At 39.2% G+C, this 19,064-nt stretch overlaps 1 long non-coding RNA gene across 1 annotated transcript; it reads left to right on the top strand.

Annotated features, from left to right (window-relative positions):
* Positions 2,566-19,055, top strand: LOC109840519. The gene is made up of 2 exons (XR_002246941.1): positions 2,566-3,449; positions 18,600-19,055. It is a non-coding gene; the product is annotated as an uncharacterized LOC109840519 (long non-coding RNA).

Genomic DNA, 19,064 nt, shown 5'->3' with positions numbered 1-19,064 from the left:
ATAAAGAAAGATATTCACTTTTTAGTAGGACTGACCCCAGCTTACAGAATTAGGTCTGGCTGTATCATGTGGTTAGTTTGGCTACATGCTTCAGGCACCAGATAGCATAAAAACACAAAAAGATTTACTCCTGTATTTAATTTTGAGTCCACTTAGTAATGACGTTTTCAACTTCATAATTACTTATATATTTAATTTTCTCCTTACATCTTGTCGTCTTTTTTAGACTTTGAGTTCCACTTCATATAGCTATTTCATCCGTAAACTGTCATGTTTTGTATTCACTTGATATTAATGTATATTGATTTCTATATAGTTGCTGATAACTATTCGAACCCCGAAATTTTTCACTAGCCAATAGAATTTATAAATAATTAAGCTACTAGAAAATTCAAGGATATTACACATTTAACCGGGCAAATCCTTGTTTTCATTATTTCAATTAATTCAACTTATATAAGTGTTGCCTCCTGAATGATTTAGGTGAGCAAGCATAGGATAATTTTTGCTCAGAGTGGAACATTGAGGCCTTAATTTTTAGGGTTAGATAGGCAATATTCATGTTCTATGGAAACGGTGAATGAAAAAGTTTAAATGACATAATATAATCTATTCTTAGAAAAATGGATGAAACTGCGTGGACAATTATTAGAGGAAAATATTAATGATTTTTTATAGAAACTCAAGTGGTTAGGTGTAAATTTTTTTGAAAAATAATTAAGAGGACATTTACCTACGCATATACAGGGAAAGCAAAATATAGAAGTAGTACATGAATAACTTAAATTAAATTATAAACGAAAATGTTCTGTTCACTAGTTAGTTATAAGATGAATAAGGAATAGAGCCGTCCTCGTCTCGTATAGATAATAGTTATAAATATATTTAATGATCATACACCGGAATAAACTTTATATGACAAAGCAAGAAGTTGAAGATGAGTTATTTTAAGGAGTGCTAAGAGAAGAGAAATTATTAGTAAGAGGATACCTAAAGGTCATGTCTAAGCGGATACTTCTTTAGTGGTCTTGAAGGTTACAAACATTTAATAAATAGTAAAGTAAGATATGACATAAATTCATTTGTGCTATGACCTTACATATATAATATTGTGTGCCAACGTACAATCACTTGTTTGTATGCATTTGTATTCAAAAGAAAAATATATAATTTGATTAAGAAATATGTGGAATTACATCTGAAATATTTGATAATATTACATTTGATAGAACTCTACTAGAGAACCTAGTTAATGTGTTTTCACATACATATTATGTATTATGGAAGACAAAATATAATTAAGGGATCAAAGACTAAATATGGAGCTTGAAAATAGATGGAGAAAATTTAATTTTTGAGGATAGGCAATAAAGTAGAAAATGGAGTTTAGATGAAACAAGATAATATAAGGTTAATGAGTTATTTTTATCGATAAAGTGAACAACATCCTTGAAAAGAAACTAAAGATCTTGTCTCGAAGAAAGTTGATTATCCATTAGAATTTATAAGTAATAAAAGCAAAAGAACCATCTTATAAAAGATTGGTAAAATTTAAAAAGGTAGAAAACTTGATTGGTTCCTGTTGAACACAATATAATGTAATTTGACGAGTATACTAATATTTATATTGATTTGTATATCCCTATCCACACAAAAAACTCTCCTTTCACCTTGATGTGGTGGAATAATTGGCTGGTTCATCTTGATCCCAAAGTCTGAAACATATAATGATATTGAAAATTTCATGACTTTGCCCATTCTTGTAGTTGGATTTTGGAAAATTATTGATATTTCCAATAATTTAACTTTTTCAACACCAAGACCTATACAAAAAAGTTGTTTTGGGTTATTGCAATCATTTGTCAATGTTTGAGGTAAAGGTGATCATTATGAATGGAGCAATTAATCAAACTATCGGTGAAGTGTTCATATGAGGAAGCTTCCTCAAACATCTTTCATTTTTTTCTCCCTAAGTAAAGAGTATACTTCTTCAATTCTTACCTCTTAGTGTCACAGAATGCTATTTGTTCCACTATTCACATGGTAGATACTAGCATATGCAAATGTTGAATAAAAGAATCAGGCCAAACCACCAATAAAGTTCCATGAAACAAATTTTTTTAAAAGGGAATAGGCAAAGATCTCGAATGCTCATAACAATGAATGACAATGTATAAGATTTGTGCCAAACGAGGATGTACGGTAGCAACCAACTCTTGTCATGAAAATACATAGTGCCTAGTATCGACTTTCCATTGCCATTTGTATGGTTGCTGGAGCAGGATCACTTCATCTTGGATCTTACGTTTAAGGTTATGCGACAACTTCTGTTAAAAAAAGTCGCAATCAACAAAAGATAAACATATGATACCTTATTTGCATATACATCGAAATTAAACTTACAACAAAAACTTCAAACTATGTCAGAAATTTATATGTAAATGCCAAGAAATAAGTATTATAAATAAAGAACGATCTATTTACCTTGGAAAGCAATGAAAAATTACATTGAATGATACCTCTCATGTATATCAAGTTAGCAACTTTTTTTATCAACTTCAGAAGGGTACCAAATTTGATGCCCATATCGTATTTCCATGGAAAACTTGTTTTTAGGGCTTCAAACCCCATTCTAGACCCACCTGAATGCAATGCTTCTTGTATCTGTCAGCACAATGAAATGTAACACGGCTTATATGGTTTATGTGGATTCTTGTGCTCCTTCACTGTGACCATTTTCATTGGGGGTAAATGGCCCATAAGATTATGAGTCACACTGTGGTTTGTGATAATATCATTACTTGCATATTCTTCTAGCAGTATTAGTGACCCTTTAAGTACGCCATATTAGTTTGTCCCTTAGCATTTTGGTCTGTTGATGTATATTTCTTTTAAGACTTTAGGCACAAGCAGGTGATGTTGGAGGCGTACGATCAACAATCCGATGAATCTGCTAAGATTTTTGCAGAGTACCAAAGACGTCTACATCAATATGTTAACCAAGCTAGGGATGTTCGAAGGTTAAGTACAGGAAGCTGTGATGCTGATGTAGTTGATGATCTCCATATTCTTGGTGAAAAAGAAGCTGTTTACTCAACTGTTAAGGGAAACAAGATATCTGATGATATTATTCTCATTGAGAACTTAAGCGAAAGAAATATTTGCATGGGCATGTGAAACTCTAGCTGCACAGATGATTGAAAGAATAAGAGGTACTTTTCCCGCTTATGAAGGAAGTGGTATCAACTTGAATTCTCAGTTAGAAGCAGCTAATTAGGTATTGAGTTGGATAATGAATAACCGGAGGATGTTAAAGTGGTAGCAATTGATGCTCTACGAAATCCATGCCTTTTACTCCAGTCAATGTCTTTGCGTGCTTCACGGGTTAGTTCACTTATCTACAGAGAATCTGAAAAGATGGATATCAGAGCTGGTGCAGAACTTTTAAGGTATTGATTGTTGGACCCTAGAGGGGGGTGATTAGGGTCTTATGCTAATCTAATCTGATTATATGCCAATTAAAATTAATTAATGAGTTATCCTAGCAAGTATAAAATACAACAAGATATGTGAGCTAGGATAAGCAATATGAACAACAAGATATATCCTAAAAGATAAAAATATATGCAAGGATATATAAACAACACAAGGGTAAAAAATCTAAATAGGATAGTGGATGAAATGAATGAGCAATGCACAATTGGCGATATAAGATGAATGCAAAAACAAATACGCCAAAGACAAACTCAAACAAGCAATATGATCACGGAGTTCGGACCTTCTGTCCTACGTCTCCGCTCCCCACTCCCGGGGAGAAATCCACTATCAACCGGGTTTTTTACGTTCATCCGAATAACGTTTACACCTCACTCGGTTTTCTAGCTAACCGAAAACTTTACAATCAACACACTATTGTAATCCCACTCTACACCTACTAAGTGTTGGACCTAGCCGTGTCTCCCTCAAGTGCTCGGTTACAACCTCTCCCTAGGCTCGTCAACCGACGCCACTCCTCTTGGGACGATCCCCGACTCTCACCACACACTCCTCACTCGGTGTACAAGTGTATTACAAAGTGAATCTCATAATAAGGCTCAATACAATAATTGATTGTTCTCAACTATGAATGAGAACACAATGAAAGCACAACTCAAAGTTACAATCTCTCACCACCCAACTATACTATGTATGTAAATACTAAAAGCTCAATGTGGGTGTGTGTAACAATGAGTAAAATAAAATCTAACTCAAATAGCAAACTAGCAATAATAAGAATATGAAAATCAATAATGAAATTGCTAGAGAAAAGAGTTAGAAAACTTCTCTATGAACACAAAGAAGAGGATGAATGAGATTGAGAATGAATCCCTCAATCTGCAGTGAAAACTTCCTCCTTTGTAAATAGAAACCCAAACTTAAACAAACAGTAAAACCCTAAACCCTTGTTTAAAAACATTGTTTAAAAACTTCTTGGATTACTTGAAAACTGAGATCAAAGAGAGTATTTATATCCTCCAAAACCTCAGCTAAAAATCTCAAGTCAAAAGACAAAAACAGCCCCAGCAAACAGCTCAGAGAAATAGCCGTTGAAGTCCAACGGATCTATTGTCGGTCGACCGAAAATTCTGTCGGTCGACCGATGGAGAGCAAAAACATGAAGACCAGCTCTGGACAATCGTCGGTCGACCGGTGCCCAGTGAACTTTTGACCTCAGGTTCGGTCGACCGGTGCGGTCGACCGAAAACTGACATATGAAAATCTGATTTGCTGATTTTAAAATGCTGTTTAAAAATATCAAATAAATTCTAAAAAATGTAAAACTTTGGGGAATGATTGTAGACATGATAATAAACATGCTACAGCGACTGGTCATCAGAAAGGACCTCCCAAATAAAAAATATCATCATTTTACAAAATAGTCCAAAACATGAAAATATGAGATACTTGAATTTTGATGTTTTGACATAAACCAACTTTTAAAACATTGTAAAATGTTTTTATAGACTTAATAAAACATGTATAAACTGATATTGAAGTCTATAAACTAAGAATATAATATTCTATGCAATGTTTTCGAAAACACAATAGAAAATATATAATTTCATATACATAATCATAAAACTCAAAACTATGTATGTATATATATAACTATATATATGCATAGAAACTTATGTATATATATATATATATAACTATATATATATATATGAAGAAACCAATAAATGTGTGTGTATAGATATTGAGCTTAGAGTATATAACACACATAATATAAAATCTAAAACTACATTACCCAAGCAATCTTGATCTTCAATGAGCTCAATTTGGTACACGTTGCGGATGAAGCTAAACTTGGATCTTGAACTTGAATTGTACGATGCTTCACTCCACAATTCCGCCAACCTCCAACAACGTTGTTTGTCTACAAAGCATAGGAATGCACAAACACTAGACAAACAACATTAGTGATAAATTATTTGTAAATTATCATCAAAACAAGAAGGCCAACAATCTCCCCCTTTTTGATGATGACAAACAATTTACAAAAAGAATATATGCATGAGAGGAAATGAATATATAAATTATAATTCATATGCATATAAACAAGAAAGAATATACTCACAACATTTCTCCCTCTTTGACAACATCAAAAAGGGGACATAAAGAATTAAGAGAGCGAAAGCTCCCCTTATCAATAAGCATATGTGAGGTTAAAAAGAATATATATATATAGGGATTGCTCCCCCTATCAAAAAGCCATATAGAATGTATGCAATGAAGATCATGGCAAAACATATGTGAGCAAGCATACATGAATATGCTAAAAATTTACTCACATACATAAAGATAATGAGAACACATATAAATATGTCTATGAAAATAGTGTCTCATTAACACAAAAAAATATAAAAACCATATAAAAGAATAGATTTATGAAATCAAAAGAAGAGGAACATGAGAATCATGCAAAAAGTTTTTAAATGAAAACAAATCAACCAATTGAAATCATAAATCAAAGTTTAAATCATAAAACCAAATCATCATTGATTTTCAAAAATCAAGAGAGACAACTCTATCTAGCTCTTGAGCTAGTATTAACCTATATGAACATTTTAGCATCCGGTAAACATGATTTGGGAATAAACACCCAATAAATCCGGAGGGTTATATAAGTACAAACCTCTCATCAAAACAAAACAAATAATCATGAAAACAAAAGATTTTATCAATTATAATTTGTTTTCATATAAAAAGATTTCAAAGCATAATTTTCAAAACCAAGATAAAGAAGGATAAAAATATTAAAATTCTTAGTTTGAAAATCAAATTTGTTTTGGTATCCAAGAACTCTTGGTACCAAAAGATTTAGGGACATGACCCCTATCATTTAAGCTCAAAGCCCTAGGGTTATGAACCCTCTTAGGCACATATGGTGCACTAACATGGTCAAAACAATATTCATTCAAATGACCATTCCGATTGTAATTTGTGCAATGAAAGAGATCCATTTGTTTTTGTGGACCATTAGCTCGTGCACGGGAATCATTTGCAAATAAAGATTTTCTTTTAAAATTATTTTGCAAATGAGAAACATTCTTAAACAATGGTCTATTTGGAACATATTGCAATTTAGAAGCTTTTTGTATATCAAAACAAAATTTAGCAAGATGTCCAAACCTACCACAAACATCACATTTAAAAACATGTGGTCTATTGGAAGCATTTGTCAAATGAGATTTTCTTTTCAAATCAAAGCAATATTTGGCCAAATGACCAAAACGACCACAATAATCACACTTGAACACACTAGCATGCTTATGATGAACTTTGTGAGAATGAGCATGTGAATGTGTAAGTGTACAAGATGAAGAAGCTATATGAGATGCACAAGGAACATTAGAATTCTTATGTTTGTGTGCATCATAACAAAACTTAGCTAAATGACCTTGACGGACGCAAATAGAACACTTATAAGTTTTGCTATACATGTGTGCATAATGAGTGGATGATTTTGACTTAGTCTTGGCACACATGTCCATAAGCCTCTTATGATTATTAATGCATATTTTCAAAGTTGAATCTAAAGATAAAATACTATTTTTCATAAGATTCAAATCTTTATTTTTGGGCACATGCATTTTTAGAAGTAGAGCATAAATAATTATTTATAAAAGAAGCTGTATCATTCTTTATGTTCTCTACTTCTAACATGGCATCAATTTTAGCATGAGATAGGCTACCAATAGATGAGATCAAATTTTCATTTTCCAAATTTAATAAGTCATTGCTTTCTTTAAGCATAGTATTTTCATTTTCAATGACATTAAATTTGGACACTAGCTTCTCATGATCGGATTTTAAAACATCATGCTTGCTTTTTAAATCATTAAAATCATTTTGCAATTTGTTATAGGCATGCAATAATTTTTCACTAGCACAAGCAAGTTCATCACTAGATAAATCATTATCGGGTTCGAACTCGCAAACCTCACTAGGGCTATCGCCTAGTGGCCGTGTGCATGTTGCTCCGTATGAACTTGAAGTTAGATCCTCCAAAGCTTGTTGGATCGCCTCCAAGTCCCTTTGATGTGCTTCTATAAATTTCCAAACTTTGTAAGCACTATCAAAATGAACAAACTTGTTAGACATAGATGAATTAAAAGCATTTTGCAAATATTCTAACAAAATATTGTTCATTGTAAACATACGATGATCATTCTTATTCCACTTGGATTTCTCCAAAGTGGGCACAGTATAAGCATCATCTATAATTTCCCATAAATCAAAGTGTTTAGATTGAACAAAAAGTTTAAATCTAACACACCATTGGGCATAGGGGAAATTATCTAATCTAGGAGCAATATTGATGGCATAACCTAAACCATGCATATCCATAATATAAAAGGCAAGCAAGATACAAATAAAGCTCAAAATTAGATTAGCACAATAAGCTAACTTGGATCTTTAACTCAAGGCGATTAGACCTTAAATCAAAGAGCACCAAGCTCTGATACCAATTGTTAGACCCTAGAGGGGGGGTGATTAGGGTCTTATGCTAATCTAATCCGATTAAATGCCAATTAAAACTAATTAACACGTTATCCTAGCAAGTATAAAATACAACAAGATATGTGAGCTAGGATAAGCAATATGAACAACAAGATATATCCTAAAAGATAAAAATATATGCAATGATATATAAACAACACAAGGGTAAAAAATCTAAATAGGATAGTGGATGAAATAAATGAGCAATGCACAATTGGCGATATAAGATGAATGCAAAAACAAATACGCCAAAGACAAACTCAAACAAGCAATATAATCACGGAATTTGGACCTTCCGTCCTACGTCTCCGCTCCCCACTCTCGGGGAGAAATCCACTATCAACCGGGTTTTCGACGTTCACCCGAATAACGTTTACACCTCACACTCGGTTTTCTAGCTAACCGAAAACTTTACAATCAACACACTATTGTAATCCCACTCTACACCCACTAAGTGTTGGACCTAGCCGTGTCTCCCTCAAGTGCTCGGTTACAACCTCTCCCTAGGCTCGTCAACCGACGCCACTCCTCTTGGATTCGACCCCGTCTCTCACCACACACACTTCTCTCGATGTACAAGTGTATTACAAGTGAATCCTCACAATAAGCACAATATAACAAATGATTGTTCTCAACTATGAATGAGAACACAATGAAAGCAGGTGAGAACTCAATTAAGCACAACTCAAAGTTACAATCTCTCACCACCCAACTATACTATGTATGTAAATACTAAAAGCTCAATGTGGGTGTGTGTAACAATGAGTAAAATAAAATCTAACTCAAATAGCAAACTAGCAATAATAAGAATATGAAAATCAATAATGAAATTGCTAGAGAAAAGAGTTAGAAAACTTCTCTATGAACACAAAGAAGAGGATGAAGGGGATTGAGAATGAATCCCTCAATCTGCAGTGAAAACTTCCTCCTTTGTAAACAGAAACCCAAACTTAAACAAACAGTAAAACCCTAAACCCTTGTTTAAAAACTTCTTGGATTACTTGAAAACTGAGATCAAAGAGAGTATTTATATCCTCCAAAACCTCAGCTAAAAATTCCAAGTCAAAAGACAAAAACAGCCCCAGCAAACAGCTCAGAGAAATAGCCGTTGAAGTCCAACGGATCTATTGTCGGTCGACCAAAAATTCTGTCGGTCGACTGATGGAGAGCAAAAACATGAAGACCAGCTCTGGACAATCGTCGGTCGACCGGTGCGGTCGACCGATGGAGTTTTTCGGAGACTCTCTGTCGCCCAGTGATGAAAGATCAAATGATCGGTCGACCGGTGCGGTCGACCGAAAACTGACATATGAAAATCTGATTTGCTGATTTTAAAATGCTATTTAAAAATATCAAATAAATTCTAAAAAATATAAAACTTTGGGGAATGATTGTAGACATGATAATAAACATGCTACAGCGATTGGTTATCAGAAAGGATCTCCCAAATGAAAAATATCATCATTTTACAAAATAGTCCAAAACAGGAAAATATGAGATACTTGAATTTTGATGTTTTGACATAAACCAACTTTTGAAACTTTGTAAAATGTTTTTATAGACTTAGTAAAACATGTATAAACTGATATTGAAGTCTATAAACTAAGAATACAATATTCTATGCAATGTTTTCGAAAACACAATAGAAAATATATAATTTCATATACATAATCATAAAACTCAAAACTATGTATGTATATATATAACTATGTAGGCATCAAAAATTGCCTATAGGTCTCCATGAACGGCTCAGTGTTAAGGAACGACGATGAACATCAATATCCGGTCCACAGGAGTTCGATTGATATCGGTGAACGCTTGAAGTGAATCGACGAACTACGTGGACTAACAGAATCTCAGAATAACGAAGGTACAGGCTAATCGAGAGCCCCGCGATGTTTACAAAAGGAACAACGTCTTTCGTGTCTTATTCATTCAACAGATGATCCAACCATCGGAGCTGATAGAACTCCCTGTCGGCTTTTCAACGCACTTCGAATCACTCAAATCTGAGTCCGGACGAATGAATTAAAGCGGAAATAGATCAAAAAGCACCAAATGAGTGTCTCGGACCAACGAGACACCCTTGGGTGTCTCGGCCAAGGTCGAGACACCCTAGGGTGTCTCGGATCAATGGGAGACACCCTAGGGGGTCTCCGAACAAGTGGAGACACCCTAGGTCAGCGCGGATTTGGGCCCTTTAAGTGGTTTTAACCGCTCCGCAACCTCAAAAGCCTATAAATACAAGCCTTAGGCCTCATTTTTTCAGATCTGGAATTTTGGAGAATTGGCGAAGCCCTGCCGGAGTGAAGAGTGATCGAACACTTCAACGCAAGAGAGTTTCTTCGTCAGATCTACATCGCCCGCATCCGATCCTTAGTCTTATCCCGTCACTTCAACGCAAGAGAGTTTCTTCGTCAGATCTACATCGCCCGCATCCGATCCTTAGTCTTATCCCGTTATGGTAATTCTAAGAAGAGCAAATATCTCGCTTTTATCGAGATAGGCGCTTCAAGCTTCTAGATCTCCTCGCGGATCGACGAAGCTCTGGACCAGATCTGATTGCCAGGTAGTTCACTGATATCAACATCCCCGTCACAGGCTAAAGACCCACGCAAGCAAGAGACGACGAACGGATCTTGTGTTTATTTTCAAGAAAGTTGTAATTTTTATTTCTTTGTTGTTTGAATTCATTTGTAACGTTTAAAGTTTAATGAAATCAATGATGAAGGCAACTTTCGACGAAAACAAACTGGCGACCACAGTGGGAGCCAACACCCTTGCTCCCGAGGCTGTCGTGACGCAACCGGCATTCAAGGTCCGGGTGAATGAAGAGATCGAATATGAATTCGATCAACAGAAGTTCGAAGAGCACCTCTCTTCCTCCTCCAGATCCGCCTCTCCAAGCAGGTGCAGGAAGGCATCCTCTTCCAGAAATGTTCGCGGGACCTCCGGTTCGAAGATCCGAGATCCCCTCGCCGTAACTGCACTTACTCCCCGCGACGCTCCTACGACGTCTAACGTGGTCGAAGCTGTAGATCCAGATCTCCCCTCCGCCGTGAAGGTGACCGCTGAAGGTGCTCCAACTTTGTCGAAGAGGGCGCGCCAAAGACGTCGTCAACGCCTCGCGCGACAATTGGCCAAGGCCACAGAGTCGATGGACGAGATCCGATACAATGAGGATCTAAAGTCCAGACAGCGCCAAGAACAACAACGGCGAATCGTCAACTTCTCCTCTAAGACGGGGACGAACGAATGGGTCCGGGTCAAACGGAACCGTTCGACACTTGAGGAGTGCATTCGCAAGCGCCGCGCAATGTCAGCGCAGGCACGGGCTCAAGTCCAAGAAGCCCGTAGAAGACTGCAGAAGGAGGTGGCCAAGAAGCCGCTACCAACCCGCCAAGTATGGAAGCCGAAGTCTGAAGCGGCGATTCAGACTAAGGCAAAATCGTTGCAGCCTTCGAAGCAAGGTCAACCTCCGGCGAATCAACTAAAGTCGTCGGTAATCCCAGTAGCTACTCCGGGAGATCCCGTGGAATCACCCCGAAGGAGAAAGTTAGTCTTGGAGCGCCTCGGTCCAATTCCCGATGAACGAGGCAAAGCTCCAGTTCAAGAGCGTTTGGGCCCGATGAAGAAGCCCCGAACAACTCAACACGCTGGGGGTCGCCGCCACCTCCAACATGACAAGGAGCTCAAGGCAGCTGCGCGCGCTAATTTGCGCATCGAAGTCCAAGAGCCCGCTGAGAATTCACGCCCAAAAGGGCATGTCTCGAGGCGCGTGACTCTTGAGAGCCCTAAGAAGGCAGTTCGCCCTCAGAAGGAGACGTTGTCGTCTGATGACGACAACGTTATACCTGAGAAATCGTGCCGACACGCGATAGGTTACTCCGACCTTCAAACCGACAAGTTGTACTATCGTGATGGGAGCACGAGGAAAACCAGGAAGAGGAGTCCCTGAGGACTGGAAACTCAATGCCCCTGTTTCAAACTCATTCGGGCAGTATTGTCTGAGTGCAACTGCATCAAGGCGGTCCCCGAAAGAGTTTCGGTTTTCGAAAGACCCAGTACCGAAACGCCGAAACCAAGGCCTAGGCGTTTCCGACGAAGAAGAAGGATAGTCGAAGACGGAGAATTTCCGAGGGTCACCACCAATGACCAGCAAAAGGGCATCGACAGAGGATAATCTCGAGTCAATTCCGTCAGTACCCCGGTATCTAACTCGTCTGCAGTCTGGAGCCATTACACGAGGAACTTATGGTAGGGTTCGGACGAGATTACCGTCAGAAGATGAAGAATCGGATGCCTGCTCTGCGATTGCATCGGACAACACGGTATCCAGCGAGGGACAACCTCGCGAGGCACTCATGCTAAGTGCAGAACAAGTGGCCAAGATGCTCGAAGAGGTCATGGCCAAACAACAGGAGAGCTTCAAGTTCGAAATGCAGATGGCCATGCAGAATATGAGAGAAATGCATGACCAACAAACTTGAAAATTAAAAATCTCGAGAGCAAAATCAACACATTGATTTCCGCTCAAGAAATGAAGAAGATGGGCATCCCTTGTCCATACCCACGAGAATGGGAATCAATCCCCTATCCGGCGAAGTTCAGTCTGATTAACTTCACGCCGTTTGATGGGAAGGGTTCACCCACTCAGCATTTGATTTACTTCAAATCGCACCTGGGTGTTATCTCTGGTAATGAGCCTCTGATGGTACGGTCCTTCGTTGGCACTCTTCGTGGAGCCGCCTTCGATTGGTATCGTCGCCTCAAGCCAGGAAGCATGAACAGCTGGGACGACATGGAGACTAAGTTCCTCGCTAACTTCTTCGACGACGACACCGAGATTTCAATTGGCACACTATTTGATGAGAAGCAGAAAAATGGTGAAACAGTTGAAAACTTCGTAAGGAGATTCCGAAACAAAGCAATGAATTGCAGGGATCCGGTCAGTGAAGACTTTATCCTCGAGACTTGTCACAATAATCTTTCATTGGACATCCTCGAAGCGATGGGAACAGCACCGTCTGACACTTGGAAAGACTTGAAGGTGCGCGGTGAACAAGCCGAACGCTTCCTCCGAAGGAAGAAGGCCGAGAGGAACCGACCGATGGCTAATCCTCCGAACTCGAACTTTGCCTATCGTGGCAAAGGCAAATCACCTGTAACAGCTGTTGACGCTAACCAGACGTCGCAAAAGCAACTCCAAAAACAGCAAAAGACTTCGGGTCTGAGACTCCAAAGAGAGTATTCCTTCAAGGACGAAGACGTTCCAGCCATCTTCGAATCCCTCCTTGGAAGCAACAAGATCAAGCTACCACTACGGACCTAAAGTACTGTGCATACCACAGGGGGGTCGTTCATCCCACCAAGGATTGCTTTGCTCTCAAGAATAGCATTCAGACCTTGGTTGAAGCCGGCGTTATATCGCTCAATTAAGTCAAAACAAGACTCCAAAGAGTATACGAGTATAAACTGTTTCTCAATCCTCCAACAGGTGCAAGAGGTTAAACTGTTCCCTGCGTACTCCAATAGGTATATGAATCTAAACTGTTTCCCACTTTTGACGGGAAGTTCCTAGGGAATATTACGCTAATATTCTTAAGGATAACCCGGTTTCCTGGAGGATGTTACACTAATATTCTTAAGGATAACTCGGTCAGGTAACTGAGAATAATGTCCGAACCAGTTCCGCAGAGGAAGCTGGGGGTGGACGATTTATGTAACAGGAAGTTCCTAGAGAATCATATATTCTTAAGGATAACCTGAACATGCGATTGAGGATAACGTACTCCTCGTTACATCCAGTTTTGCAAGAAAGCTGGGGTGGATAATTCGTGTAACGGGAAGTTCCCAAAAGAATGTTAATATTCTTAGGGATAACCCGATCAATATGAACAAAGTGATGAACACTAAATCTCTCACCGATCAGACTAATTGACGGTGGGACCACCAAATTCGATCAAGTTTAATCCAATCAAACTTACGCTATGTTCGTGCACTCAACACTTTCATAGTTAGAGTCCGGATATAATAAATCTTGATCTGTCACCTGGTCAAACCTTTCTACAGTTAGGACCACAACCAAAACCCCCCTCTCGATTCCCCCAATGAACGAGAGGTCCACAAATTGAGCGATCAAACCTTCCTACAGTTAGGATTGTCTCAAAACACCCACTTGGTCAAACCTTCTTACAGTTAGGACCACAGTCAAAATCCCCTCTCGATTCCTCCAATGAACGAGAGGTCCACTTTCAAATCGAGTGATCAAACCTTCCTACAGTTAGGGTCATCTCAAACTCCTGCTTGGTCAAACCTTCCTACAGTTAGGACCAAAACTTTTTCTCTTTGGTTAAGCCTTCTTATGGTTATAACCGAATTTGAAATTTTACTTCGATAAACGAGGAACTCATCTTCAGTTTAGATAACTAATCCTATAAAAGGTAAGTTTATCTAGATCTTCCAGATTCTCTGAGTGGAGATCCCACTTCTAGTTTCTTTTGCGCTGGAAATAGAATATAAAATTTTTCCTTTCCAGAATCAAGGAATAGAATATAAAATTCTTCCTTCCTTGTATTCGGGTTCGCCTTCACCCTAAAAGAAGACCGGGAAATAGAATATAAAATTCTTCCTTTCCCACGTCAACCTTTTCCAAGAATTTATCAATCTAGGATTCATCCTAGGAAGTTTATCCCGAATCCTAAGCAGGGATAAGTCTGCGCCTAACACGCGCTGCCGGTTTAGTCTTTTTTCCGCACAAAAAGACACCAGAGTCCGATTCTGGGGTATTCTATCCTGAAACCTAAGCAAGGATAAGTCTGCGCCTAACCCGCGCTGCCGGTTAGTTCTTAACCGTTGAAAAGAACATCCGTCCACATATTCAACATTGTGGCAGGTTGTTATTAATAACACCAAAACAATCTGCATGCTAGCCCGACTCAAACGGTAGTCGGTAAAGGCTAATCAAATCCGTTGAAGGCTGGGGGTTAGCCAAGAAAGGATATGTCGACGCCTAATACGCGTCGCCGGTTTAGTCTTTTTCCGTAGAAAAAGACACCAGAGTTCGATTCTGGGGTATTTTATCCCGAAGCCTAAGTAGGGATAAGTCAGCGTCTAATACACGTTGCTGGGTAGCCTATTCCCGTAACAATGGCGAAGCCCGAAGTCGTAGTATCAAGTCTAAGGGAGTTCATTCCTTTAGCACAACGTCACATGCGGAACGGATTTAGACAATCCGCATGCTAGCCCGACTCAAACGGTAGTCGGTAAAAGCTAATCAAATCCGTTGAAGGCTGGGGGTTAGCCAAAAATCCTAAAGATAACGCCTAACACGCGTCGCCGGGTAGTCTATTCCCGTGAGAAAGACGAAGTCTATGTATTCAATATCGTAGCACTAAAAGGGTTAATTCTTTTAGCTTAACGTCACGTGCAGAACGGATCTAAACAATCTGCATGCTAGCCCGACTCAAACGGTAGTCGGTAAAGGCTCATCAAACCCGTTGATGGCTGAGGGTTTGAAAAATTCTATAAGTGCGAGTCATTGATGCATCAACTCTGTTAGTTGGTCTCGTTACTCGATTATCCAACAATATTAAAATAAGATCCACAAATGCAGATGAATCAGCTTTAACAGTTGGTCCTGCAGCCCCGACACTTGGGACCACCATGCTCCAATACCTTAAGAGCTTAAATTGTGTATGCTCTAATACCTTAAGAGCTTAAACTGTGTATACTCCAGTAAACGTACGAGTATAAATTGTGTCAACATTCGACATTCGAAACCCTAGGGTCAACGCCGATCAACGCGTAACCCTAGGTCAACGCCGGTCAACGCGTTGCGACAAAAAGTCAACATTCGACGTTCGAAACCCTAGGTCAACGTCGGTCAACGCGTTACGACAAAAAGTCAACATTCGACATTCGAAACCCTAGGGTCAACACCGGTTAACGCGTAACCCTAGGTCAACGCCAGTCAACGCATTGCGACAAAAAGTCAACATTCGACGTTCGAAACCCTAGGGTCAACGCCGGTCAACGCGTAACCCTCGCGTTGCGACAAAAAGTCAACATTCGACGTTCGAAACCCTAGGGTCAACGCCGGTCAACGCGTAACCCTATGTCAACGCCAGTCAACGCGTTGCGACAAAAAATCAACATTCGACGTTCGAAACCCTATGGTCAACACCGGTCAACGCGTAACCCTAGGTCAACGCAGTCAACGTGTCGCGACAAAAAGTCAACATTCGACATTCGAAACCCTAGGGTCAACGCCGGTCAACGCGTAACCCTAGGTCAACGCCAGTCAACGCGTTGCGACCAAAAGTCAACATACGATGATCTGAAACACTAAGTCAGCACAATATGACAGAGATAGTCAGTTCAAAGTCAACTCAATAACACGAGCCAAACTCAACTCACTGGTGGTAGACTCGAGACTCCGACGACGGCCAGGCGATAAACGCAGCGCCGGAGAGACTTCGGCTATTCGTCAAAGCATTGAATAGACCGAAAATTGAAGGAGCCGAGAGTTGAACCTAACTACAGGTCCTTTACGCCGACTGAAGGCTGGACCAATCACATCCAAAGTATTCCAGCCTCTTCTATAAAAGAAACGAGTCTGGAACGCTTTGGAGGGGGTATCTGTAGGCATAAAAAATTGCCTATAGGTCTCCATGAACGGCTCAGTGTTAAGGAACGACGATGAACATCAATATCCGGTCTACAGGAGTTCGATTGATATCGGTGAACGCTTGAAGTGAATCGACGAACTACGTGGACTAACAGAATCTCGGAATAACGAAGGTACAGGCTAATCGAGAGCCCCGCGATGTTTACAAAAGGAATAACGCCCTTCGTGTCTTATTCATTCAACAGATGATCCAACCATCGGAGCTGATAGAACTCCCTGTCGGCTTTCCAACGCACTTCGAATCACTCAAATCCGAGTCCGGACGAATGAATTATAGCGGAAATAGATCAAAAAGCACCAAAGGAGTGTCTCGGACCAACGAGACACCCTTGGGTGTCTCGGCCAAGGCCGAGACACCCTAGGGTGTAGGGCCGAGACACACACCCCCCCCTTTTTCTTTTGTTTGTTTCCTTTTTTAGCTTTCTTTCTTGTAGATTTGGGCTTTTAAGCATTTTTAACCGCTCCGTTATCCCCTCAAGCCTATAAATACAAGCCTTAGGTCTCATTTTTTCAGATCTGGAATTTTGGAGAATTGGCGAAGCCCTGCCGGAGTGAAGAGTGATCGAGCACTTCAACGCAAGAGAGTTTCTTCGTCAGATCTACATCGCCCGCATCCGATCCTTAGTCTTATCCCGTTGTGGTAATTCTAAGAAGAGCAAATATCTCGCTTTTATCGAGATAGGTGCTTCAAGCTTCTAGATCTCCTCGCGGATCGACGAAGCTCTGGACCAGATCTGATTGCCAGGTAGTCCACGGATATCAACATCCCCGTCACAGGCTAAAGACCCACGCAAGCAAGAGACGACGAACGGATCTTGTGTTTATTTTAAAGAAAGTTATAATTTTTATTCTTTGTTGTTTGAATTCATTTGTAACGTATAAAGTTTAATGAAATCAATGATGAAGGCAAACTTTTGACGAAAACATGTATGGTACATTACCCAAGCAATCTTGATTTTCATTGAGCTCAACTTGGTACACGTTGCGGATGAAGCTAAACTTGGATCTTGAACTTGAATTGTACGATGCTTCACTCCACAATTCCGCCAACCTCCAACAACGTTGTTTGTCTACAAAGCATAGGAATGCACAAACACTAGACAAACAACATTAGTGGTAAATTGTTTGTAAATCATCATCAAAATAAGAAGGCCAACATTGATTGTTTTGATTTTTTTTATCTTTGTGACCATGGTTTCGTACCATATTCTTATTTTTTTCCCAGTCTTTTTTCCCTCTTTATCTGGTTCTAGATTTAGATCCTTCTAGCAAGATCATTCACAGTGTCACTGCAATCAGCTACTGACTGAGCATTATATTCAGCATGCTTTTAGAAGTATCAATATTATTTGTTAACAGTAACATGCTTGCTACATCATCTTTCAAGAGGTTCACTTGGGCGCTAATAACCTACAAATATTGGTTGTGCTTTATCTCACTTTACGCCCTACAAGTAAACAAAGCTGGCCTCTACAGTATCAGTTACACAACTTTAGTCGTACAACCAAGAACAGGCCCAAACTGCTTCTACATAAATGGAACAATAGGGCCTTTTCTTGTGGTTTTTATTTAGTTAAATTCCCAAGACTTGTTTATCTTGGATAAACAACTTGAGATTAACGGTATGTAGTACATTGACCACAACAAAAAGATCTCGTGTTCTATGCACGGACATGACATTGTTTACAAGTAACCAATGTTCCAGTATGGGGATGCATGCACTGTAGTTTATTCCTGAAGCCAGTTTAGTGTTTGTTCAGTTATTATAGGTCATCTTATTCAGTTGTCTAGTTGACAGAAAATTTACCTTATTTATTTAGATATAAGTATGAGAATGATTGAGTTATAGATGCTGTATCTCCAGATGCGAGCTCACCCTTACACGTATCAAGTGTATGGTAATGGGAAGGCAGGGGCAGATCTCTCTACAAAGGGAGCATACAATCAGCTTCTTGAAAGACAGGTAACTAATTTTTCTTGCAACCACCATTGGTTTTCTGCAATATTTTCTGCAAAGCTGAGAAGTTCTCTGTGGTTTATGTCTCTTTATAAAGCTAGATTTGATTAGTTCATGAAAGGTGAGAATTACCTAATCCAGAGAAAGAGAAGAAGAATGCTACAGTCTGCACTATGAGCAGAAACAATATCAATGCATGAGTAGTTCTGAGAGGAATAACAGATAGGCTGAACTGTGACTGTAAGAAGTTTGGCTTTAACAGCCGATCATTGTCAAGTCGTTAGATGATTGGCTTTTAAGACTGTTCCAAAATGTCCTGTCAAACCATTTGCTTTTGAACAACAACTGCAGTTCATGATCTTCTATCCCTTT

The sequence above is a fragment of the Asparagus officinalis genome, chromosome 5 (assembly GCF_001876935.1).
Source record: "Asparagus officinalis chromosome 5, Aspof.V1, whole genome shotgun sequence".
Lineage (NCBI taxonomy): Eukaryota > Viridiplantae > Streptophyta > Magnoliopsida > Asparagales > Asparagaceae > Asparagus > Asparagus officinalis.
Note: the sequence above shows the minus strand (reverse complement) of the source record. Positions and strands in the feature narration are given on the sequence as shown.